Below are 26,144 nucleotides of genomic sequence, written 5' to 3' on the forward strand. Positions count from 1 at the left end.
ATGTTTCCTAGGTGGAGGATTAGGATGAGCCATTAGGAAAAAAAATTGTTTTCAAAACGTGAGGGCTGCTGCAATAAGACAATTTTACAAATAACCATTTAAGCATTGTGTTTGACAAAGTTTTAAATTTAAAATTTTAAACTAATTAAAAAAAATCAGCAAAGACTAATTTGTGCATTGTGTTTTTTCTTGAAAATTTTCAAATTTCAAAGAAAGAAATTAACAATTCAAAAAAATCAGCAAACCCTAGGTTTTTTTTAGAAAAAATTATAAATACATGTATACAATTTTTTCAAAAAAAAAAGTCTAGGGTTTGCTATGCTATTGTTCTATTTATGTCATTGTGATTGAATCATTGAAGTATGCAAGCAGCAATATAGATTTGGAAAGCTGAAGTTTAAAAAAAAATAACAAAAAAATGAAAAAATCCATAAATATAGAAAAAAAACCAACATAATCAACAAAAATTAACACTTACCTCTTTCAAATTTGTTGACAAGTGTTTGAAATGAGCTCCTTGATGCTCTCAATGCAACTGTAGTGCTGCCCCAATGTGATTTGTGCTAGCTTTTCCCCTCTTCCTATCTGCTGGTTGCACAACTATGGTTTTCTTTTTTCCTCTCTTCCTCTCTTTTTTCCTCTCTTCCACTCATAAAACTAAATGGCAATCCCTTTTAGGGTTATAACAAAGGCAAATGGCACAAAACATAATAAAATTGTGTTGTGTTTTTTTTAATTTTGCGTCCACTTTTTGCAAGCAGCGCCGGCCGGGTCACAACCCTCGGACTCGGCGAGTCAGAGGGTGACTCGCTGACTCGGCGAGTCAGGCGAGTCATACCCTGTGACTCGTCCGGGCCCGGGTCAGGGTCGCCGTGACTCGGCAGAGGTCACCCGGCCCGCTGACTTGCGCGACTCGCGTGACTCGCCGCGAGTCTCGGAACTCTGGCTACGACTGAACCATCTATCTTCTTTCTGTGATGAGTCTAACCTCTGTCTCTTTGGACAATCTCCGGCCCAATGATCCGGGTTACCAAAAACAAAACACGTATGCCTCATTTGAGTCTCAGACTTTGCGTCTCTAGATCCTTTACCAAATCCCTTCTTGTTTGAGGACTTTTGAGTCCCACGATTTTTACTGCTCGAAGCCTCCATGGAATTCCTCTTGGATTTTCCCTCATCCTCGTGTTCTCTTTAGGTAGATCTTGTTAGTCAATCGAGCGATTTGCGACTAAAATGGCTTCTTCTACATCTTGGACCCTCATCTTTTTGAGCTCATTTGGAGCCCATGACGTGAGACTTGACAAGAAGAACAACTTATCCTTGGGGTGCATCTTGTTGCATTGCAACATCAAGATTTGGAAGGTTTTAATATAATCCTTGACCTTCCCAGTCTGCTTCAAGTTCTTGGGATGCATCCATACTGTCCTATCAAAATTTTTAGGCTTAGACTGCACCTTGAGCGCTACTTGCAACTTGTCCCATGTGTCCACCTTGAGTATTGGTTTGCCCGCCTTCAAATCCTCGATTCTTGAACTCCACCAGAGCTTGGCAGCTCCGGACTGTTGTGTGTATCACACACACACCCCGCCTTTGACAGGGACCCCCATTTTTGATCTAAGTCTGCTCGATAGGAGAGGAGAAATCCCTGAATTTCGTTTGCATGGTCAAATCTCAAAATCACACTATTAAGCCTTCAAAGGCAACAAGGAGTCTAATTCGCCCAAAAAAGAACAAATGCCTGAAGTTCACTTGCAGAAGGGCTCTCAACATCGTTCTCTAAGCCGAGAATAGGAAGCAATAAGAGGTCGCTTGATATCATCTCATAACTCGTAAACTAATCCCGCAAATTGCCCTTCTTAGCCGAAATAAGCAATTTCGTGAAATTTCTTCCCAATGGCCGAAATTCATGCAACTCATCATTCAAGTTGAAAGCAAGAAAGAATATTTCAAAATCGTGTAGAAGATTTAAATCGCGTGAAGTCATCATAGGCCAAAAATCACACAAAACCATCTTTTGACCCGAAAGGTGTTAATATCCCAAAATAACAATGCAGGCCGAAAATAATCCAAAATGCTGGAGATGCAATGAATAACCAAACCGCACATTTTGAGCTTCTTACCCGAAAGAAGAACAAAGTGAAAATCTCGCGTAAGGCTTCAAAGAGCCAAATTTCCTAAAATCGCGCATCTTAGTTATTTTGGCCGAAAATGGAATGCAGAGGTCAAATTGTGCATTAACACCTAAGAGCCCGAAAATCGCGACAACCAAATCTCGAGTTTGACAGAAGACAACTTAAACCTGAAAATCAAAAGCTTCCAAATTCGGCCTACAGGCCGAAAAAGGGTAAGTGCTTAAATTCGAAAATCCCTTTACGCCAATAATCATCAAAGTCTGCAAAGTCAATCATTAAGGCCGAAAATGGATCATATAGGTAAGGTCTCGCCCAAAAAAAACCAGCTCCAAAGGCCGAAAATCAAAGAGAAATGTTTGCGTAATAAGTAAAATGACCGAAAATTCCAAGAGTCATTTTCGCAAAACTCATTAAAATATAAATTTCACATTTGACCCATTTTGCCCAAAGTTGTTTGAGGAGTATGAAAATCTCGCATTTTGGTCTAAACGGCCGAAATTTTCAAGAGAGCACTTTTAAACTTCATAAGCTAGATCGCGCCAACTTCTTCAATAAGCCAAAATTCCCCGAAACTCGCAAAAGACTTCAACTACCCGAAATTCCAAGACAGAGATAAAATCACACGAAATTTCACAAGGATGGCAAAAGCATTCGAAATTGACATCTCGCAATTCACCTCTCAAGCTCGAATTTTGTCTAAGTTGGAGAGCGAATCAACACGAAGGATCTAATTTCACGTTCAAAGCAAAAACATTTAAAAGATACATCTCACAAAGAGCTTCTCAAGCCCGGCTTTGCGAAACAAAAGCTCGACCTTGCCTAAGAAATTTAATGTATTTGTCAAATTAATTTAATTAATTTTTCAAATTGATTGATTTAGGGTTGAAATTGATTGTTCACAGGTGGAAGGCATTGTCCGGAAGAACCAGGTTAAAGCCTGAAAAGCAAATCGAGGAAGGATCATGATCAAAGTGAGGTGCTCAAAGCTGGAGGAGAGAAGATGCAGGAACGCATTGCAAGGGCGTGAGATTGCAAGACCAAGCATTGGGAAGCGTGCCGCTAAACCACAAAGTTAAAGTCCACCACCGCGACCAAAGACCGAAGAACATACAAAATGCTCAAATTATGCATTCTCAGAAAAATGCACAGTTGGATTTAATTCCAAAAATGCAATTTTAAAAACTGAATTTGTTTTAATGTAAAACTGCCTGTGGCCCCCACTCAAGATATTTTGAAAGAAAGGGGACACAGGTTAGTTATGTCCAACTACCAGACTGATCAAATTGAAGCCAAATAGTGGTAGGCAGTTGAGATAGTGGTTGGGTAGATAACTAAAAATTGAGTGGGCATGGGTTAAAGCTGCCATGCTTCTCGAAGGCAGATCGGGACCCTTGGATGCAATCCATCCTAGCCTCTGATTCATATTGTAAAATCTATAAAAGGCAGGATGCCTCTCATTGTGAAGGGTTAGAATTTTGTAGTTAGATTTTAGAAGTTAGAATAGGCTAGAAGTTAGAAGGTTAAATTTTAGGAATAGCATAGAGATGTTACAGAAATTGTTGTAATAGGCAACTGAAATCAATATAGACATTGATTTGGTGTTAATCATCTTGTTTTCATTCTGTTTGCATGGTTTCTTTCAGCTAGTTAATTTTAGAGTGTAGGGATTTTAATGGTGAAGTGTAGAGGGGTATTTGATGCATTTTTGGTTCATACCATTGGGGGTCTGCTGATAGGTCACCGTGCATGGTTAGTCTGAACCCAAACTATGCTTAGTTCAATTGCGAGTGTTCGTTTTAGGCTGCGCCAGAATTGGGTGCCTAAAACGAGTGTCTCCGGTCTGAAAATCCCTCATCCCTTGGAGCTTGCACTGTTCTTGTCTAGTTGTGAGGGTGTCTCTGGCAAAACAAGAACTGGTTTATCGAAATCTGTCTATCCGCTTCACCAACTGTTATCATCCTTGTCCTTAGTCTTCCTGAACCCTTCCCTTTTGATTTTATTTCGCAGTCTGAGAATTGCAACAAACCATCTTGTTGCAAAATCGTAAGACCCCTTGTGCTCCCAGCAAATCACATCAATCACTGAGTAATCCTGCAGTCAAGACTTGACAATCGAAAGCTTGAGGTCGTCCCCATTGATCAATTGAAACAACATTAGGGATTTCCTTATCTCAAGAGAGGATAGGATACTTAGCATTCTATTCCGCGTTGGTCGGATGGAGTCGTAGCAATGCGATTTTAGCCACGTCAACACAGACAAGATCGTGGCAACAATCCCTACTTTCTCCTCATCAATATATCCTCTCGTGGATTTTAGGTATTGGCTCAAATTGAAGAATGTCATGCCTTAAATTAATATCCTTTATTAGCGAACACGTAGCAAGCAATGAATAGTCTTATTTAGTGAGACATCACAATTTCATAAAATTGAACCACTATTAGGTTTGCAAGCCCTTAACACATATCAGGTTTCCTTAATGACTACGTGTTTCCTTAATGATAAAGGTGCAGCGATCTTGTTCACAAATCATCAATTAAATCCACACGTATTAAGTGAACCGCTTCAATAAGATTTAGCGTGGATTGTGAAAGGGCAAGAGTTAATGAAGAGGAGGCGCCTCTTCACAAAAGACATAACTGCAGGGAATGGGCATGATCCTCCAACCGGGAAGGTGTATAAGGAGCCCTTCTAATTCTTGAAATTGCCTCTATATGCTGAGGATCAATCAAGATTCCCTGCTCTGTAATTAGGCGTCCTTTAACAATTTTCCTTCAGTGACCATGAATATACACTTCTTTGGATTTAAGGAAATCCCATACCTTTGGCATCTCTGAAATACCTTCCCGAGGTCTTCTATATGGTCTTCTATATGGTCTTCTCTATTCTTTGAGAACACTGTCAAATCATCCATGTAAATGATTATGCATTTTCCAATTAAGTCTTTGAAGGCGATGTCCATGGCTCTTTGAAACGTGGCCCCTACATTTATCAACCTGAAGGGCATTCTTTTATAGGTAAAGGTTCCCCATTTTGTAGTGAACACTGTTTTTATTCTATCTTCATATTCAACCAACACTTGATTGTATTTGGAATATCCGTCCAAGAAGGACATCATTTGCGATTCGTTGACGATTTGTAAGACCTCATCAAGTGATGGTAAAGGATAGTTATCCTTATCTAAGGCTCGGTTCAAAATTTGAAAATCAAGACAATCTAATTTCTCCATTTTTCTTTTGGACTGGGACCAGATTGGCGACCCACGTTGAGTGGTGCACTAGGAATATGATCCCTGCTGATAATAATTTGTTTACCTCTTGTTGGATAAGGGGTTCCAGTATTGGGTTAACCGGCCTCTGGTGTTGTCTGAACGATTTACTTCCTGGCTTGAGAGGAATTGTATGTGTGATGATGGAAGTATCACAAGTCTTTAAATCTTCATAACTCCAAGCTATGACACCGGCAAACTGTCTCATGTTCTGGATTATAGTGTACAAGCTTTACCTATGCATACATTCTTAATTTCATCTTCGGTTCCCAAATTTATCTTTACCTATGATAAGGTCCCACACTCTGTTGCGGTAGCGGATTAATCGCTTATCATGGCAAATTTATTGTTTTTTCACTTGCTTTACAACCACTTCTGAATCTCCAAAAGCTCGTAAAATTTTGGCTCCTTTCTTTAGGGCTAGCAGTATTCCATGAACCAATGATTCATATTCTGTGACATTATTTGTGTAGGGGAATTTCAGCCTGTGAGGCTCAAGGTATATTTGTCCTTGTGGACTAGTTAATTCAAAACCTTTCCAACTCTTTTTTTCGATATGGATCCATCAAACCTTAAGGTCCAAATTTGTTCTGCTGACTGAGAGGATGGTGGAGCTTGTATCTCGAGGTCATCCATGAACCAATGATTCATATTTTGACGAGGTTATCCATGAACCAATGATTCATATTCTGTGACATTATTTGTGCAAGGAAACTCCAGCCTGTGAGCTTTAAGGTATATTTCTCCTTGTGGACTAGTTAATTCAAAACTAGCTCCAACTCCTTTCTTCGATCTGAATCCATTAAACATTAAGATCTAAATTTGTTTTGCTGACTGAGGGGATGATTGAGCTTGTGTCTCGATAGTACTGTGATCATGGTAATCTTGCAATTGGTTCACTTCAACATATTCAACTTCCTGTTCCGTTATTTGAGAGGATATTGAAGCTTGTATTTTAATAGCATGATTACGGCGATCTTGCAGTTGATCTATTTTAGTACTTTCGACTTCTCGTTCCTTGGACTCTTGTATCTCAGGATCTTGTTTTTGGTCTTTTTCTTTATTCTCAATTTTATTTTTTTCTTCAATTTCCTTAAGATGTTCAAATTGTTGAAGCTTCTAACGGAGCTTCTTTTATGGCTTTTTGGCACATTTTGCATGTGAATTCTGAATGGGACGCGTCATGGATGTGACACTAGCTGGTCAACAACAACTCATGAATTCTGCTCTTCAATTGTACTTTTTGGCTTACACCTGTCCAAATGAAGTCCTTAAAGCTTTGAAATAGCCTTTCGTCTTTGTTTTGATCATCTCGTGTGGCTACTATTGCTGGTTTCGACTCTTTTTTAGCTTTCTTTTTGTTGGGTGGTGCATGTAACTCTAAGATTTCTTCCACCTTAGGTTTATAGGAACCTAAGTCTGGCTCAAGAAATAATATTTCATTGTTTTCTCCGTATTCCGTAATCATTAATTTGAGTCTCGGCGTACTGTCAATCTTTATCTGGTTTGGGACTCCTTTCCATGGCAACCACATATGAGAAAAGTCCGTGGAAATGTATTTGTTCAGCCTCCGTGACCAATCTCTTCTTAAGAGCATGCCATAGCCATCAGGGATATTGACGACTGAAATGTCAATGCAACTCTGTACTCTAGGATTTGTTGCTAGCTGCATGTGAATATTGTTTAATTCTCCAACCACAAGGATTTTTGTTTTGTCTAACTGATTAACTTTCTTATTGTTTTGTGTAGGTATCACTCCCAATCTTTCGCACATGGTGAGAGGCATCACATTGCTAGAAGCACCAAAACCTGGTAAACAGTTATGTCCAAGCTTCTCGAATATTCTTATTGATAGTAAGAACGTGGCGGGCTCATCCTTTCCTTGGTCTTTGGTAAAAGACCATTGGATGTTCTACTTGTTTGTTGTCATCTTGATTCTTTTCTTCCTGTCTCCTTTGGACAGATTCTTATTTCTGTGAAGCTAGTGGTAGCTCATTTGTCAAAATTTCTTCTTCTTGGAATATATCTGTGTCCTGAAGAAGTTCTTCTAGCGTGATATCTTCTTGCTTTGAGTTTCCTGACGATATTTGGACCATTCCTACAAAATTAGGAGGCTGTTGTTGTGGAGCTTCAATCAACATTTCTTGTATGTCTTGAATAACATTTTTTTTTGCCTAAGTATTGGATATATTTCTACTTGGCAAGTTCTGTGAAGTGTTCCTTGGGGCTGCAACTTCGGTTAGACTATTCACGAGCGTTTTTCAAATCTCTGGAATTTTCATCAGCTCGATCAGGGGTAAGTTGACCTTTATCTTCTTAAATTCTTCTAGTACTTATGAACTTAGTCTCTTGAGCTCTTCTCTGGGACGTTCTTGAGTCTGTGTTTGCGACTGTCCAACCTGAGGGGTTGTTTGTTGCCTTTGTTCAACTGGTAGCACAGTAGCTTGTCTCGTCTCATTTGCTTGGACATTTTGCTGATGATATTCAGGTGGGTCTCTTGGGAGAGACGACACATTAGTAGCATTTGGATTTGGTGGTGTCTAGAAATTATTCAGAGGAATGGATGTGGTTAAAGGTTCATTTTGGCGGACATTCCTCGGATACACCTTGAGCGGGTTTCCAGACATTTGTTGAAATGCTTGGACTTCTCTGGTAGCTTCCACCAATACACTATTATTCAATGGGGGAAAACTATAACCATTAATTATAGCTGGTCGGTTCGGTGGAACTTGAGTTTCCAGCCTAGTTTGATACTGTGGCGTCTCCACTTGGCCATTTGTAGATGCAGGTGGGAACCTTTGATTAGGCTAGTACAACGCATATTCTTTGACATTCTCAAGAACAAGGGCTTGGTCGTATCTTGGTGCGGGAACCAACTCATATCCCGTTACTGGAGTATCCTCTGTATTTCTTTTCTCATTCTTAAAAATATCTGCTGCTACATGAAACTCATGAAAATTCAATTCGGAATGCTGATCGTTTTTGTGTAGTCTGCACCATCCTGGTAATGCTGCTGCGGCCAGGAATACTTTGTCTGTGGGATGATTGTTAGCGACAGGCTGATTATCTAAGGGAGACGACACGGTACTGTTGTTGGGTCCGGTATTCCATGTTTTCTTTTGGAATCCTTGATTATTCCCTTGATAATTTTGATTGTCTCTTTGGTAATTTTGATTATCTTTTTGGTATCCAGAAGAACTTTGACCTTGATAATTCCCCTGAGTTGACTGATAATTCCTTCGCATACTTTGTATTTTGTTATTCTGATTGCTCAAATATGTAACTTCAGTTGACAATTTCCTGACTTGGTCAATCAATTCTTTCATTTCATCCCTCTCTTCTTGAAGTCGGACTGAGGTCATTGCATTTTGAAGATATATCGGCTGTGGGTTTGGTGCTTGAGAAATGGGCCCTCCCGGGTGAAGAAGCAATTGATTATTTGGAGTAGGAATTGGATTCATCACAAGAGTATGCTGAGCCAACGCTTGATTGATATCTTGAATTTGATTTTGGTTAGCAGGAATTCCCAAATAATTGAGCGGCCCTGAAGTAGTACCTACTCCCAAATCATTGCTAATTGTGACTGCTGCAGCGTATGCTTCTTTTAAATTTGCTGGGACTGGATTCTTTGACTTTACAAACATAGCGGTAAGATGGTCTAAGGCTGCGTAATATACTTTTAGTGCACCAACATTATCCAAGTTGTAAGGATCTCGCAATCTTGTGTAGGCCTTGTGGAATCTGTTGTTCAATGAGCTGATTCGTTTGTGTGGTTGTCTCTTCACTTCCACAAATTGTTTTTACAAATCTGTTTTGGAAATTGGTGCTCTGAATTTCTCTAAGAAAGCATCCTTCATTTCTTGCCAATTGTGGATAGAATCAGCTGGCAGATGGATATACCGATACGAGGCTTCCTCATCAAAAGTATATGGGAAGAATCTGCAAGCAACATCCTCTTCTTGGACATCTCTATTTTGGAGGAGATCTTCAAAATTTTTAATATGTTCCTCCGCAGTGCGGCTCAAATCAGCACTATGAAACTTGGAACAAAACTGTTTCGGGTTCTTTGGCATGTTATGGTAAACGGTAAAGACCATAGGCGATGCATTTGCTTGACGCCACACCATTGGAACGTTTGCTTGATGTACTCCTACTTGAATTTGTTGAGCAACTGGTGGCGGGGATGCTGATGGCGATACTCTTGAATTGGTGTCACTTGCACTAGAGATGTGTGAACTTTTTGGACCGGGGTTTCTAGCACTAGGATTTCTTGGATATCTCTTGGAATTGAAACCTCTAAGGTAAGTGTTTGGAATAAATTTGAAATATGGAAGAGACTGGAAATATCTTCTTCAACAAGTATCTCTTCTCTTGATGAACCTATCTTCTTCACTTGTCGTGACTGTTCTTTTGCTTTGCTTGATTCTAGTAGAAGATTCTAATTCTAGAAACTTTTTGGATGAATTTGGAGCTGATCTTAAGAATCTTTGGAACTTGCCCGGTGAAGGGGAATTTGTGCAATCCAGCGTGACTTTGCTTAATCTTGTCGAGGTGGTGCGGGAGTAGGTTGAGGAGTTGGTTCACCGGTTTGCAGCAGTAGTAGACGTTCTCTTCGTATTTCAGTGTCAATACGATCAACAATTTCTTCTTCCTCAAGAACAAAGCACATTCATTGCCAATCAACGTGGCCTCTTTTTACTTGCCACGCTAGAGTGTACAATTTTGTGATGACATTTTCTTGCTTGTCGTTGAGGCTCAAATCTAGTTGCATTATAGGGTCGGGATCTCTACTTGGTTTAGGAGGAGTGATTGGTAGTCCCATTTTTCATCATTTCTCTGATTGAGTGGCTGATTTTAGAGAAAGTCACCGTATATCTTTATGAATCTGCTGTTGTAGGGCCAAGAATCTTTGTTCCTTCAAATCCTTTTCGATTTCTACTTTAATTTTCCGGCCTTTCTCTTCTTCAGCAATAATGCGGCTCGCTTGTCTGAATTGAGCGTGGTCTGTCTTTGACTTCCAAGCAAGTGAACGCAATTGATTGGTAATGTTTGCTTGGTGCAGTTGTGGTTCTGGTTGCTTAAAAGGTATGTCAAAAGGAAACTCATGCAGCAACACCATACTGCTTCATGCCTACTATTTCAACTTGTGAATAACAATCAATTGTAGAATCTTTCTCGCCAATTTGTGTTGCGTGTGGAGAATGTTTTGGATAACTCTTGATATGATCTCAAGTTGATAACGATCATGCCCTCCTAGCGCCAATTTATGTTGGTGCGGGAGGAGGGTTAAAAGTTCTGGGCAGTTCCTCACAAGTACAAATTGATATGATCTCAAGTCCAACTGTTCAGACATTCATTCTGATCATGCCCTCCTTCTAGCGCAAATTTATGTTGGTGTCTGTTTTATCATCTACCAAACATTAGAATAAAATACCACAAGGATACTCTATCCTCTCTTGAAAAACCACTGCTTATGCTAAGATTGTGAGAAGATCGTATGGCGATTCCAAGGTCTATATGTGCGAACAAGCGACTGTAGTGGGATAGCTGCTTGGGTAGTGTATGCTGAAAATCTCAAGGGGGACTTACACTTGTCAACTCATGTCATTTAAGTTATACTTAGGCAGATTTAACAATTTATGCTCTATGTTTTTGGATTTTCTAGTTTAGGACTTCAAAAAAGGATAAAAGAGGATAGGGTCTAGGAATTCTAACTAATTCTAGGAACTCAAGAGACGGTGTAGACTGGGTGAAACTAATAACAATACTCTGTTTCGCCACACTTGGGATAACTATGCAAAGTATGTGCAATCTTCTAGGATTTTGCTTATGATTTTCACACTTAAGAATAGTACCAACAATTGAACAATATTATTCCAAGTAGAAGTTAAACATCCACAGTAAAAGCTCGGACTAAGTTTACACATTGAATGGAAATCATCCATCCAAAGAAAGTATGAGCAAAATCTCACCAATCTATACTATCAAATCTATGATTCATCTAACAACTTCAAAGCAAATAAATTAAGCAAATTTAATCTAAGCGTTGAAGGAAATATGCAACCATGCAACCATTTAGCAATAAAAAGATTTCAAGACAATACTGATAATGAACCTATATTACTCAAATAACTCTAAGCAACAATTTCATAGATCTCTCCACATTGAATGAAATGAGAGAATGAGCTTATATAGAGTTTCTGAAAAGAAATGAATGGCTGAGATCAATCTAAGATCAACGGTCAAGATCAAGACAACCTAACCCTAATTAGAGTTTCCCAAAATAAGATCCAAGATCAACTGCAAATGAGACAAGTGACACAAGATGCTATCTTTTAGGATTTCACCCCCTTCTTTTGATATAAGTAGGACACAATTTGGTCAACTTCCTCCATTGTGACATGTGGCAACATTTTGATCCTGAATTCTAATCCTTTCAAGTCATTTGCACATAGAGCAAAAGTGATTTCCCAGTCTAGTTCTTGTTTGTGAAAAGCATCTTTGATTGACAGGAGGTTCGATGCCTTAGCCAAATTGCTCTTCAAGATTGGTCCTATGATGGCAAAGAAAATGTCTTGTGTTCTGACCGTCAGATTCTTCAACTGTATATCCCTTTCTCGGATAGTTTCTTTCCCAAGTATCTCTGCAACTATAAGGAAAATCTTGTCCTGAATTGCCTTTACTTGTTCTTCTATTCTATCAGCATCAACCTTTACCTTTTCTAAGACTTCATTCCGTGCAACCATCGTCCAGTGCCAACTGTTGAAGTCATAGGCAGCTCCTGCTTCAATTATCTTTCCATTAACCAATTCTTGTGGTGTGACTCCTTTCAGCTCCCTAAGGCATGGGATAATTCTATCTTGGATATCCTGGAAGTCAGCCCACACTTCTGTCATGTTCACAATCCTGGAAAGTAAAGAAGAGGTTTGTTCATATGCTAATGATATTCCTTCTATAAACATGTCTGCTTCTTTTCTTATACTTTCCATCCAATCTTTAGTCTCTCTGGTTGTCACTGCTTCTTCCTCAAAACCTCTGACTACTTGCTATGAATTCAAAAGTGGGAGAGCCTCTGGATTGGCTTGATTGAGTGGCTTAGTTAAGTGCTGAATATATTCTCTTAAGCGCTCAACTTCTTTCTTATGGTTATTCTTCTTTCCTACTGCCTTATCCAGTCTCGCTTTCATGGAAGCAACTGAATTGTCCATATCTTTCGCTTCTGATAATGAACCTATATTACTCAAATAACTCTAAGCAACAATTTCATAGATCTCTCCACATTGAATGAAATGAGAGAATGAGCTTATATAGAGTTTCTGAAAAGAAATGAATGGCTGAGATCAATCTAAGATCAACGGTCAAGATCAAGACAACCTAACCCTAATTAGAGTTTCCCAAAATAAGATCCAAGATCAACTGCAAATGAGACAAGTGACACAAGATGCTATCTTTTAGGATTTCACCCCCTTCTTTTGATATAAGTAGGACACAATTTGGTCAACTTCCTCCATTGTGACATGTGGCAACATTTTGATCCTGAATTCTAATCCTTTCAAGTCATTTGCACATAGAGCAAAAGTGATTTCCCAGTCTAGTTCTTGTTTGTGAAAAGCATCTTTGATTGACAGGAGGTTCGATGCCTTAGCCAAATTGCTCTTCAAGATTGGTCCTATGATGGCAAAGAAAATGTCTTGTGTTCTGACCGTCAGATTCTTCAACTGTATATCCCTTTCTCGGATAGTTTCTTTCCCAAGTATCTCTGCAACTATAAGGAAAATCTTGTCCTGAATTGCCTTTACTTGTTCTTCTATTCTATCAGCATCAACCTTTACCTTTTCTAAGACTTCATTCCGTGCAACCATCGTCCAGTGCCAACTGTTGAAGTCATAGGCAGCTCCTGCTTCAATTATCTTTCCATTAACCAATTCTTGTGGTGTGACTCCTTTCAGCTCCCTAAGGCATGGGATAATTCTATCTTGGATATCCTGGAAGTCAGTCCACACTTCTGTCATGTTCACAATCCTGGAAAGTAAAGAAGAGGTTTGTTCATATGCTAATGATATTCCTTCTATAAACATGTCTGCTTCTTTTCTTATACTTTCCATCCAATCTTTAGTCTCTCTGGTTGTCACTGCTTCTTCCTCAAAACCTCTGACTACTTGCTATGAATTCAAAAGTGGGAGAGCCTCTGGATTGGCTTGATTGAGTGGCTTAGTTAAGTGCTGAATATATTCTCTTAAGCGCTCAACTTCTTTCTTATGGTTATTCTTCTTTCCTACTGCCTTATCCAGTCTCGCTTTCATGGAAGCAACTGAATTGTCCATATCTTTCGCTTCTTGCTTCTTGGTAGTTGGTCCCAAATTGAATGTAGTGATTTCGTATTCATGGGGACCAATATCTCCCTTTGCCTTGTCTTCTTTTGGCAGTGCAATCTATATTGTACTACATCCTATTTCATCTCTCTGGATGGTGGCGAACCTTTTGGCTGGCTTCTTCACAACAATTTGCTCGAATTTGGCCAAGAAATCAGCCATGCCATCTACTTCTTGTTCTTCTACTACTTATGTTATTATTTTCAATCTCTCCCTCAGCCAATCAGGAACAGTGGGCTGCTCAATGCCTTCTACTTCTTGGTTGCCTTCTGTTTCTTGGTTGCTTTCTTTACGTGCAATACCCCAGAGAGCGGAAATCATTCCCTCTTGAAACTCTCCTTAAACATGCATTTGACTTTCTGATTCTAGAATTTCTGTGCCAGTAGGAGACAGTGGTTGTTCATCTTCTTGGGGGACTGATTCTACATTCTCCTCATGGACTGGGGAAGGAATTTCTATCTCTGCCAACGACTGATCCATGGCCAATACATCCATGTTTGTGGATGCGGCTGAATGAGACGGCTCCACCCTTTGGTTCTTTTGAACAAGTCCTTTAGTCACAATTGCCTTTCCTTTAGTTTGCGAAGAACTTCCTACTTCCTTTTGTTTTGCACTTTCAATTTGTCTGGCACCTTGAGAAGCTTCAGCATTTGAGGAACATTCCTCTGCTTCTCCCATAAAGTCATATGTCAAGTTTACATTTCTTCTTCTCAGCCTTTGGATCTGTTGATCAACCCACCAATGGGAATAGTTTTCTATTGGTCGCATTAGGGTAGCTAAGTCAACATGTTCAGCTTCTGACCATTTGATAGGACGGAGAGGCGCATCCCCATCAAAGCGTGCCTGAGTGCACTCTTCACTTTCTTCCACTTGATCTGGCACAGGGAAAAGTTCAGTGATCCTGATCAAACAAATTGGCAACCTAGATCACATCCTTTTCTTGATAGCATACTCATCAGCAACATCTGACCAGTAGTCTCTATATCCACTCTATGTCTAAATCTTTCTCCATTCATTGATTCAATATTGCTGCGAGGATCAAAGCTTGCGCTGGATTGTGAAAGATAAGAAACCAGATCTCTAAGTGCCTTCCTCTTATCCATTGGGCCACAGAGTCAATCAATGCCTTCCTTTTTTTTTTGCGTTGATTGACTTTGTGGCCCAATGGATAAGAGGAAGGCACTTAGAGATTTGGTTTCTTTTCTTTCACAATCCTGAAGGATAAATGAAAGAATTCCCCAGTCAGAGCCAGTTGTTGTCCTCATTTTTGTTTTCAAAAATATGGACAATTACATAGAAATTTTTGTCAAAAATGAAAATTTTAGTCTATGGCACGCTTTCTGAGGTAGAAATATGCTTCGCCCTTGGACTGGCTTAATCCTTAGTCCATCCTCGATCCACGTTTCAAATTTCATCGCATTCTTAGTTCGTTTGCTATGTCTTTTCTTCAATTTCGGGTTTTTTCTTCCTGACTGCAGGTGGCAAATTTTCCTGAAGTTGCAAGTTTTATGTTTTCCTTTGTTTTAGTGTTGTTGGAAAATTTGAAGTTAATTAGAAGTGCACTTTATGTAATTTTTAAACATGTAACTTACTTTTTATTCCCCCTTGTTGCTTTTTTTCTTTTAAGTCATTGTAGGAACTTTTTGGACGTATTGCAAGTGAATTTAAAATTATAAGTTTAAAAAGAACTTGTAATTTCTTTTAAAAGTTCCTACTTAAGTGATTTTAAGTTGTGGTAGGGATTTTATTTCCTTATTACAAGTTTTGAAGTTACTTTTTAGTTGTAATAGGGAGTTTTATTTCCCTATTACATGTTTTATGTCCTTTAAGTCATTTTAAACTTGTAAAGGGGATTTTATTTCCCTATTACAAGTTATTTTGACATGTCTTGTGTTCTTTCTTCCCCAAAACCTGAATTTGCCCAAATGAAGGAAAAATGATGTAATTTAAAACTTGTAAAGGGGTTTTAGAAACCCAAATGCATCTTTTGGAGGGCACATTTTGCTTGGAGTTGGAAAGGAAAAACCCTACCTGCACATTTGCTCCCACAAATCCGTTTTTGGTAGCTTTTCTTCCCCAAAATCCGTCCAAGATGCATGTGAAATCATGGGAAATCAATGAATCTTGACACGTTTTTCTGCAAAGTCGGGTAGAGTAAACACGTTTTGCATTTTGGAAGGTGTTTTTGTAGGCATCAATAGAAAACGTCTTTGCTGGTTGTTACCACGTTTTGGGGCATGTGAATTTCTTTCTTGCCATGTTTGCAACATGTCCCCTATTGCAAAGTCTTTGAAGCCAAGCATCTTTCTTCCTCCAAGCCGTTTTTGTGGGAGAGTTTGAAGATAAAAACGTTTTGATTTGCTGATTGCAATTATAGTATGGGAGCTTCCTTTCCTAATTAAAGAGTATTACAGTTTCTCCCAAGTTCATTTTCTTTGATCTAGGGCATTTGCTCTTGCTTAGAAATCGGGTTTCAAAATGATCTTTCCAATTGATAGGTCATTTGCAATGCAATTTGTAAATGTGAAAGTTTTTCCCCTCATTCATTTTTACCGGTTTACTTGTATTCGGTTTTTAAAAATCCGATTACAAGTGATTATGAAATGTTGGTTTTCCCCTTTGGTTGAAAAGAGTCAACATTCTTTTTCCAAAATTGCAATATTGAGAATTATTATGAAGATTACCCACTTGCAATCGGAATTTAAAAACCCGATTGCAGTTATGTCTTTCCCATTTCCATACTTGCGGTCAGCCATCCAGAACCCGAAATTGGTCCAAAAAGCACTCAAAAGACACTTGAAAATGAGTTTTAAAGGTCCAAATACAAGTGCAAACTTGTACTTACCCATTACACATATGAAGTTGCATGTTTGTTCTCCACAATTGTAAGTTATTGCTCTTGTTTTTCCCACACATGTAATGCAGCTTCCAAAACCCGAAATTCACTTGTGAGCCCATTTTTGCATCAGTTTATACCTTCCCTTGTCAGTTCGGTTTGCACACACGATCTATCAAATCAATGGATTAAGGCATGGGCCTTATTCTGCAAGCAGATTTCAAGATTGGAGGATGATACAAAGAAGTGATACAACAACAATTCATGGTTGAGAGCATAGAATGCTTTCAAGACAGAGATGGTCATGACATGAAAAGAGGAAGGCAGCCCTTTCCCTCCTGAAAATCTAGTACTATCGCAAGCAAGAAGATAAGGTTGAAGTTCGTTGGCCAAGGACACAAAGATCATTAAAGATGCAAGTTCTCGTTCCGGTTCAAGATGTCTTCACTGATCTAGAATACTTCAAGTTCTAGCATCCTGAAGTAGCACGAAGATCATCACAGACAAAGGATGAAGCAGTTAGAGTCGTGTCTTTGGACACATAGAATAGTTTTATTTATGCATTTTTAATTTTGTTTTGACAAGTTACATCTAAAAAAATAATTTTGTAATTGCAAGTTAACTCATCACTTGCACTTTTGTAATTACATGTAAACCAACTACAAGTTGAGTTCAATTAGGACTGTAGTTGGAATAAGTCATGGTGGTTGAGAGAATTTCTCAAGTTAGTTAGGACCCTCCCACCTTTTTCTCAAGGCTCCTCTCCTATAAATATTTGAGGGGGTCTATTGTAATTTTTATCTTTGAGAAAACAAACAAAAACTCTGCCAAATTTGCAGCAAAGAAGTCTTTGAGCTTTTATGTGTAAATTGAAGAATTGAAAGGAATAGAAGAAGATTGCTCAAGTTTTGAGTTTTTGTGCTACATTCTTGAGTTTGTGTTCCATATTATCTTTCTTGCAAGTGTTTCTTAGAGAGCTTAATCGAATTTGATTTGCAGCCTTTGTGCTGCAAGTATTGGAGGTTAATATAAATTAGAGCAAACATTCTTCTAGAAAGAGCTGTAAGACTTTGTGCTTACACTTGTTCTTGAAAGAAATTAGTAAAAGATTTTGTGATAAGAAATAGTTATGAGTCTTTGAGCTCATACTAGTTCTTACTGTTTTGTGTAGAAGGGAATAAGATATTTGAGACTTTGTGCTGCTATAATTTGTTCTTGATATCATTGCTATAGAAAAGGGTAAATAAGGCTTCACATATTCAAGACTTTGAGCTTGATATTGCTGTCCCGTCCCGAAGGAAGTGACAGAAGTCTTTGAGCTTTCAAGAAACTTCATTTCCTTTCTCTCATTCCATTTCAAAAAGTTGTTACTGCTGTTTATGTTAAATTGCTATCACTTTTCTATGCAGAGAAAAAAGGTATTGGCTTTCTTGAAAAAAGAAGAAAGACTGTCATCCCACCCATATTAGATAAGTTTAGTTTGTAGATAGGGGGAGCCTTCCCTTAATTAGGAGTGTTTTACTCACACACTGTGGTTTAAGCCACAATTTTGTATATTTCCCCAAGTGTACAAAAATTTCAGCCAACAGTTTTTTGGTTCCGTTGTCGGGACAACGACCCCTCGTATGCTAAGATTGCGAAGATCATAGAGGTTACTCCAAGTTTCCTATTGCGAACTTGTGACTTTATGCTGGATATGAGCTCGTTCGGCTTGATGTTTTGCTAGTAATCCAAGCGGGACTTACGTGCAGTGAAGAAGACTTGATCAAATTTGTATATCAAGGAAATTTTGCGAATGATTTTGTTAGAGTAATCGAGTCTTTACTTGATTAATTAAACAACATTTGTTTAATTATTTAAGTTCCCTTTATCTCTTTTACACTTAAGCTAACTTTAGGTGCATAATAATTAATTCTTTTATTAATTATTATGTGCAAGCCTAGGTTTTCCCTTTTAGGGTTTCTTGACCTATTAGAGGTTAATTTTCTTTTCTTTGTGTTATTATTACATTACACATTTTTGGTGAATATTGAGCTCTCATCTTTTTGAGCATTCTTCTGTGTATTTGGTTTTTCTTTATTGCTTCCTTGCTTCTCCTTGTAACAGGTTTATTTCAGCTTGCAAAGTTCATTTGGGCTCCTGTGGTGTTGTATTTCTGAACTCTCACATGGTATCAGAGCTTCAGATCTGCAGCTACCTGTTCTTGTTTTGAGTTTTTTGCATTGGAAGCAGATCTGGGGTTTTTTTTCAGAAGTTTTTTTATGCACCTAGGGACAGTGCTTTTCTTTTGAGCGCTTTGAGCCTAAACGGACCTCACCATTGTGCTCAAAAAGCCCAAAAACCCCCATGGTCATATAAAACTTGACCATTTTTGAATCCTGAGCCTCTGGGGGTATTTTTTCTTCAGTACCAGGCCGTACGGCCCTGGCACGCAGTTTGAGAAATTTTTTTCCAAAAGGTTATTTTTTTTGCCTTTTTACGGTATGCAAGCCGAATTTTGACTTTCTACCCAAAAAAAAAAAAAAAAAAAAAATCATTCAAAAAAGGGCAAAAGTTGTTTTGTAAAAAAATCAATTTTTTTTTTTGGGGTTTGTGGGGGTCCCCACCGGCCCTGTCAGAGCGGGCCTCGCCCGTCGGCCTTTGGTCCCCACTGGCCCCCGCCGGTCCCCGTTCCCCCCGTCGGCTGCCTTCCCGCCTGCTGGCAACTCCACCCATCGGCAGACCGCAGCTTCGCCCTTCAGCCATTGCAGCTTCGCCCGCTGGCCGCTGCGGCCCTCCTCCGCCACTCCACCACCGGAGCACCGCCCACGGGCCACCTTCACCCTGACCAACCACCAGACCGACTCCCTCTTGCCTTTTTAGGGGGGGTTGGTGTTTTCTTCATAACTTGAGCATACGTAGTCATTTTTTCAAAAACGAATAGACGTCGGAAAGCTCGTTCCGAGCCGGATTTCATGGTGTTGGAATTTTTTTCCAATTTTGCTGTTTGACTGCACTTTTTTCCAGTCAAAGTGGGATCTCTTTTCTGCATTTTCGGGACCGTAGAATGGGCAAACGGACTCCATTTTTTGAAAACGAATAGGTGTTGGAAAGCTCTCAGCATGCTCTATTCAGATATGTGATCTTGTTTCTCAGATTTTTCATCAGGTACATGAGATTTCAGTTTGAAGTTTTTTTGCTTATGCACTACTTCCTTCTCATCAGTATGTACTACAGTTTGGGTTTATCTCTTGTGGGAGGGTATTTTTTCTCGCTTTCTGTCATTTATATCAGAAATCTAGAACACCAAAACTCTCAAAACAAACACACCCTTCTGCATCTTCTGTCTATTCTGAAAGATCACATAATAAAAAAAAATTACAAGCAGGTGCAGGTGCAGAGTTTCATGGCAGATCCTTCAGTTGAGTTGTTGACATCACACAACTATCACACCTGGAAGCTCGCATCACGAGGCTTCTCCGGGCACGAGGGTTGTGGTCTTGTTTGGATGAGGTTCAGCCTCTGTTGCAATGTCCTTATGAGCTTCTTTAACACAGAAACAAGATGGATGAGGCCATGGGTTTTCTCTCTTTACATGTTTTCGACAGTCTTTTGTTTCACCTTGATGAGTTGCTCACTCCTCGCGCTATGTGGTTGAAGTTTGAGTCCCTCTTCGAAAGGGTTAATGAGATCCAGGCATTACAGATTGAGGTAGAGTTGGTTTCCTTGTCACTTGATTCCTTTCCCACCATTGAGGATTTTCTGAACAAATTCAAGAATACTGGATCTGTTCTCTAGGGGTGTGGAAAGATGAAGACAGACACAGAGTGCATTCACTTGATTCTTTCGAAGCTTCGGGGTCATTTTCAGTTTTTTGCCTTTGCTTTCTACTCCACCATGGATGGCTTGGGTGCTCATTTCACCATGCCTACCTTTGATGTGTTTTGTGAGCATTTGTCTCGTGAGCAGTCTCACATTTCTCAGCTGGACATGCTCTCAGGGTCCAAGAGCAAAGCATTGGTTGCTTAGTCCTCTAAGGAGAAGCAAAAGCAGAAACCGAAGCCAAAGAAGAATTCTGCAGGCCTACAAGCAGTGAGCACTCCTCCAAGCCACCTCCAAAGTTTGATTCTAAACCACCATTTCCTCCGAAACATGGGAAATCTTCACAGTCTGGTGAGTCTTCCTCCAAGACTAAGAAGAAATCAGGAGATACTTGCAGTTTTTGTGGCAATGAAGGACATCCAGTTTCTAGGTGTTGGAAACACTTAGAGGCTTTAGAGGAAGCCATACAACAGCATCACATCTCCTCACCTTAGGCGTCTTCTCTTTCCACAGGGAAAGGTTATGGTCTCACTGCTTGAGCTTCGACCTATGGGTCCACTTGGATTTTAGATTCTGGCGCTTCTCACCATATGACTCACACTTAGTAGTTGGTTACTTCTCTTGCCTCTTGTGGTACTTCACAGATTGCAGTGGGTGACTCAGTTCAACTTTCCGTCTTGGGTTCAGGTTCTGTCTCTTTGGATGGGGGTACTCTGCAGGATGTTTTGGTTGTCCCTGACATCTCGACGAACCTTCTGTCCATTTATCAGATTTACCATTCTGGCTTTGGTAAGACAGTTGAGTTCTCACCACATGATGTGGTTATTCGGGACCTCCATGACTCTGATTTGGTTGTGGCTACTGGGAGTGTTGATACTGCATCTCGTCTTTACAGATTTGATGGATTTGAGCCCTCTGCGGGTGCAGGTTCATCTCTTATAGCACATGCAGATTCAGTGAGTAAGCTTTGACATGAGCTCTTGGGCCATGTCAATTACAGACATCTTTAGCAGATGAGTACACAGGCACTTGTTCTTGGGCTCCCACAGATTTCCAGCACTGATGGTGTTTGTCATGGTTGTGTGCTTGGCAAGCATCACAGGGATCCCATTCTGAAGGGAAAAGCCCCTCGTGCTTTGGCACCCTTGGAGTTGATTCATAGTGACCTCGTGTCATTCCCTACTCTTTTTTCTGGGCCCAAATATGTACTCACTTTAATTGATGACTTCTCCAGACGCACATGGGTGTACTTTCTTAAGTACAAGTCTGATGTTTTTGATTCATTTCGAATCTTCAAGACATTTGTAGAGAAGCAATTTGGTTGTTCTATTTGACGGATACGTATAGATAATGGGGGGGAGTATGTGAATCAGGCTTTCAAAGATTTTTGCACTGAGCATGGTTTGCAGCATCAACTTACTGTTTGTGCTATGGAGGAGGAGTATTCTTCTTTGATGAGGAATAATACTTGGGATCTCTGTCCTCTTCCTAAGGGCAGAAAGATGGCTCGGTCCCGTTGGTTGTATCGCACTAAGTATGCTGCTGATGGTTCGATTGATAAGTACAAAGCACGTCTTGTTGCGAAGGGTTTCTCACAAGTTGAGGGTATTGATTACTCCGAGACATTTGCCCCTGTCGCCAAGATGAACTCTATTCGCTTTGTACTCTCCCTTGCAGCTTCTAGGGGATGGCCCGTTTTTCAGATGGATGTGAAGAGTGCTTTCTTGCATGGTGACCTACAGAAGGAAATCTATATGGAGCAGCCTCAGGGATTTGTGCAGGACAGTTCTTTGGTTTGCAGACTTCGGCGTTCATTGTATGGTCTCAAACAGGCCCCTCGGGCTTGGTATGAGAAGATGGACTCTTTCTTGCTCTCCACTGGTTTCACCCGCTGTCATTCCGATCACATAGTGTACATTCAGCTTCTTGAGGGTGAGATTCTGATTCTTGTGCTATATGTTGATGATCTCCTCATCACAGGTAGCTCATCCTCTATGATTCAACATGTTCATCGAGCTTTGATAGACCAGTTTGAGATGACAGATCTCGGTCTTCTGCACTATTTTCTTGGTCTTCAGGTGATTCAGTCTTCTGATGGGATCTACATTTACCAGCAGAAGTATGCTCTTGACATGCTTCAGTGCTTTGGCATGTTTGATTGCAAGCTTGCTCCCACTCCTTTTCAGTTAGGGGTTGTTTTGATTACTACTTGCTCCACTCCTTCAGTAGATTCTACACTTTACAGGCAGTTGGTTGGCAGTTTGTTGTACCTGACGCACACTCGTCCTGATCTTTCCTTTGCGGTTGGCCTTGTCTCTCGATTCTCCCATGATCCTCATGAGAGTCATTGGCAAGCTGCCAAACACATTTTGCGGTACATTCGGGGCACTATTTTTCATGGCATTCACTACACATCAGGGGAACCTCACATTGTTGGCTACACTGACTCAGATTGGGCTGGTGATGTCATTGATCGGAAGTCTATTGTTGGCTTTGTTTTCTGTCTTGGCTCTGGTCCTATCACATGGTCTTGCAAGAAGCAGACTGCTCATGCATTATCATCTACAGAGGCTGAGTATCGAGCTGCTGTGCTCGCTAGTCAAGAGATCTTAAGAATTCGACAGTTGATGATTGAGTTTGGTTTTCCTCCTAATAGTCCCACTATTCTTTGGTGTGACAATCAGAGTGCTATTCATATTTCTCGCAACCCGGTAGAGCATCAGCGAACGAAGCACATTGAGATTCTCATGCATTTCATTCGCCAGTTGATTCAGGATGGTTCTCTCATTTCATTCGCAACTTCCCGCATGATATTCAATGAATTTTTAAACATACACAAATATTAACTTCACTTTTAACCAGAAAGCGAGAAAAGGCATTTCACATTCATAAGTCAACACCACATGAATGCTAGAAAGATAAATACTCTATATTTAAACCCACTGATTTACAACCAAAATAACTTCACTTCTCATAATTTTTTTATTAAAGAAACCATAATATCATGGATTCTGATTGAGTCTCTCTCGCATCTCACAGGACAAGGGGAATCAGAACATCCACACAAAGTTAACGAAAGGATTACTTATCAAATTCATTCACAGACATATGAAAAGTGGATAATCAAATAAGCAACAGATTTTGCGCAATTAGATATATCCCAACAGAGATTTTTCTTTCCGCATTTAAATGCACAGATTCGAAAGCTGCTGAAAATTTATAATTTTATTCATTGATAAAATGTCTTCATTGAAAATCCACAATATTCAAAACAAAGTCTGCTAATTTTTCTCAAAATTTCTCGGGCCTTTTTTAAGTCTTTTTCTAGAAATATATAGTTAAACTTTCTACCTCAACCACTCGGTAACCACAGAGTTACACCACCCTACCTGAGGGTAAGTTAAACAGTTTTTTTTAAAAACTAACTTATAAAATCGTTTCTTGACTAAACATAATAGAGAACAAAGAAAACACGGGAACAATTATCAATTGCATGACAACGGGCGACCAACTTGATCTTTCTTCCACTCCGTGAATGCCTCTGTGAATTGCTGGATGACAGGTTCATTCGGAATGCCTACGTGTAAAATCCGTTGTTGCCAAACCTCCTTATCACGACGCACTTGTTTTACTTTATCGACATGACTGTTCAAATGATCTATGCATAAAAATAGTAAGGATTCAATTTTGGCAAAGGTGGAGAAATCCTTCTTGGTGATCAACGTTGCACTCTTAACCATATCAATTTGCATTTCAAAGGATTTGCTTATGGCATCAGCAATGTCAACAGTTTGTCCACCCTCCTTCATATATTTCACCCCTATGCATTTCAGATCATTAAGCATGTTTTGCACCAATTCAGACAATTCTCGCCCAAGTTTTACAAATTCCTCATAGCCTTGTTTTATTACTGAATTTCTCCATTCAATGTTCTTTTTGCAGATGTACAGAACATTGTCATCAAATCCCTGTAAAGGCTTCTTTGCAAGGAACTTAATTACACCATGCCTTTGAATTTCTTCCATGTGGGCTACTGTTCGGGCCCATTTGGCTTCTTTGTTCTTCCAGGTTGTGATTTCTTTTCCCAACTCTCAGATGACTTTAGCAACATCATCATACACCTTGCTCAGATGCCAAATGTATTCTGTTCCCTCTTTTCTGATTGTATCCAACCATTCAAGGAAGACCCCATGCACCATTTTATTCCTTTGTACTTCTGCAAGCAACTTTTGATTGCTAGGGGATTTAGGATCGAAGAGTGTTGGTTGTGCAAACAGTGGTTGGGTATCTGGTCCATGGATTGCGCCAATGTATTCTGCCCTTTGTTTTAAGGCTTCTTTTAGTTCCTTTTTGTTTTTTTCATCCTTCCAAGTCTTGGTTATGATCTTTTTTGCTAAAGCTTCAAGATGAAGAACATCCATGGCCCGAGAAGCAGTACCAATATTCACCTTTTCAACGGTAAAATCCCGGGTTGTAGGGTCCTATGTTTTCTAATCTATCAATGGGCGTGCTATCTCCGCATTCCAATTCCCACTGTCGGCATCAAAATCAATTTTTGAAATAGTTTTCAGCTTCTTCACTTTGGGAGTTTTCCTGAAGCACTTGCACACCATGTCTTCCAGTGGAACCGAAACTGGAACTACATTCCTTTTCTTGCTATTCAGAGTATTTTCTAACCACAGGGGTCCAGTGCGCACAAAAGTTTCATCAGAGCCAACTTCGGTTTCTTTTTCATTCCTTACTACCAATGTGGTAGCAGTGTCTACCACATTATCCACTTGCTGAGTGTCATTTGCATCGTCAACATTTGGCACCTTTGAGTTTGGATGAGTTGAAGGATTGTCCATATTAGGAGAGGCTTCCAAATCAACTACCATTGAATACACATGAGATTTCTTAGTTCCGCTTCTGGTTCTAGCCCTGGTGATCCTAGTAGGAGCTGGTTCCTTTTTGATTTCCACTGGCCTAGCACTCTGATTAACTTTAGTTTGTGTTTTGGATGATATTGCAACGCAAGATGTAACACGCGAGTTAGCCAATGGGACTTCAGCGGACGAGGTTGAACCTTTCTTGGAGCCCTTTCCCATTCATCGCTCTCTTAGCCATCTCTCTGTTCTTCTGATAACTGGGAATGTTCTTGTTTGAATTTGGTACTCATCTTTTTCCCAATCCACTTCTGGAATGACTCCTTTCTGCCTATCATCCACAAACTGAGGATCCATCAATTCACTCTCATCATCTTTGACATTAGCAATATTCATTTTCAACTCAAAGGCCATGACCTGCTATAGGGTGAACCTTTGATGTGTCCTCTTCCTAACTTCAAACTCATCACAACAGTCAGCCCAAAAATTCTCTATATTTGGCACATGGATAAAATCCTTTCTCAATGTCAGATGGCCGACGGCGAATCCCTTGACATCAAAATTTGCTCGTGGACCATATAATTGAAAATTCAATTTCTTAAATTCTAATTCCAAATTCAAGGCATCAAAGACACTATTACAAATGAAATAAGTTAATTCAATAGGAAATGAGACACCTGATTGATGTCTAGCTCTGTACTTTGTATCAATATAGGCCAGCTGCCTGCATATCTCCATTAAAATCTGCCTCTCAAATGCATATCTAGGCAGCTTGTATGGTTCTCCTTCAAAACCCCGTACCCTTGGGTAAGTAAACTTGGGAAATTGTTCAATTCCCCCATGACTGGAACCTCTGTCTTGTCTAGCTGAGTG

At 39.7% G+C, this 26,144-nt stretch overlaps 1 protein-coding gene across 7 annotated transcripts in view; it reads left to right on the forward strand.

Annotated features, from left to right (window-relative positions):
- The window catches only part of LOC131078854 (DNA ligase 6), a 323,121-nt gene that overhangs the window by 190,994 nt on the left and 105,983 nt on the right, over positions 1-26,144 (forward strand). The window lies entirely within an intron of this gene.

The sequence above is a fragment of the Cryptomeria japonica genome, chromosome 2, assembly GCF_030272615.1.
Source record: "Cryptomeria japonica chromosome 2, Sugi_1.0, whole genome shotgun sequence".
Taxonomy (NCBI): Eukaryota; Viridiplantae; Streptophyta; class Pinopsida; order Cupressales; family Cupressaceae; genus Cryptomeria; species Cryptomeria japonica.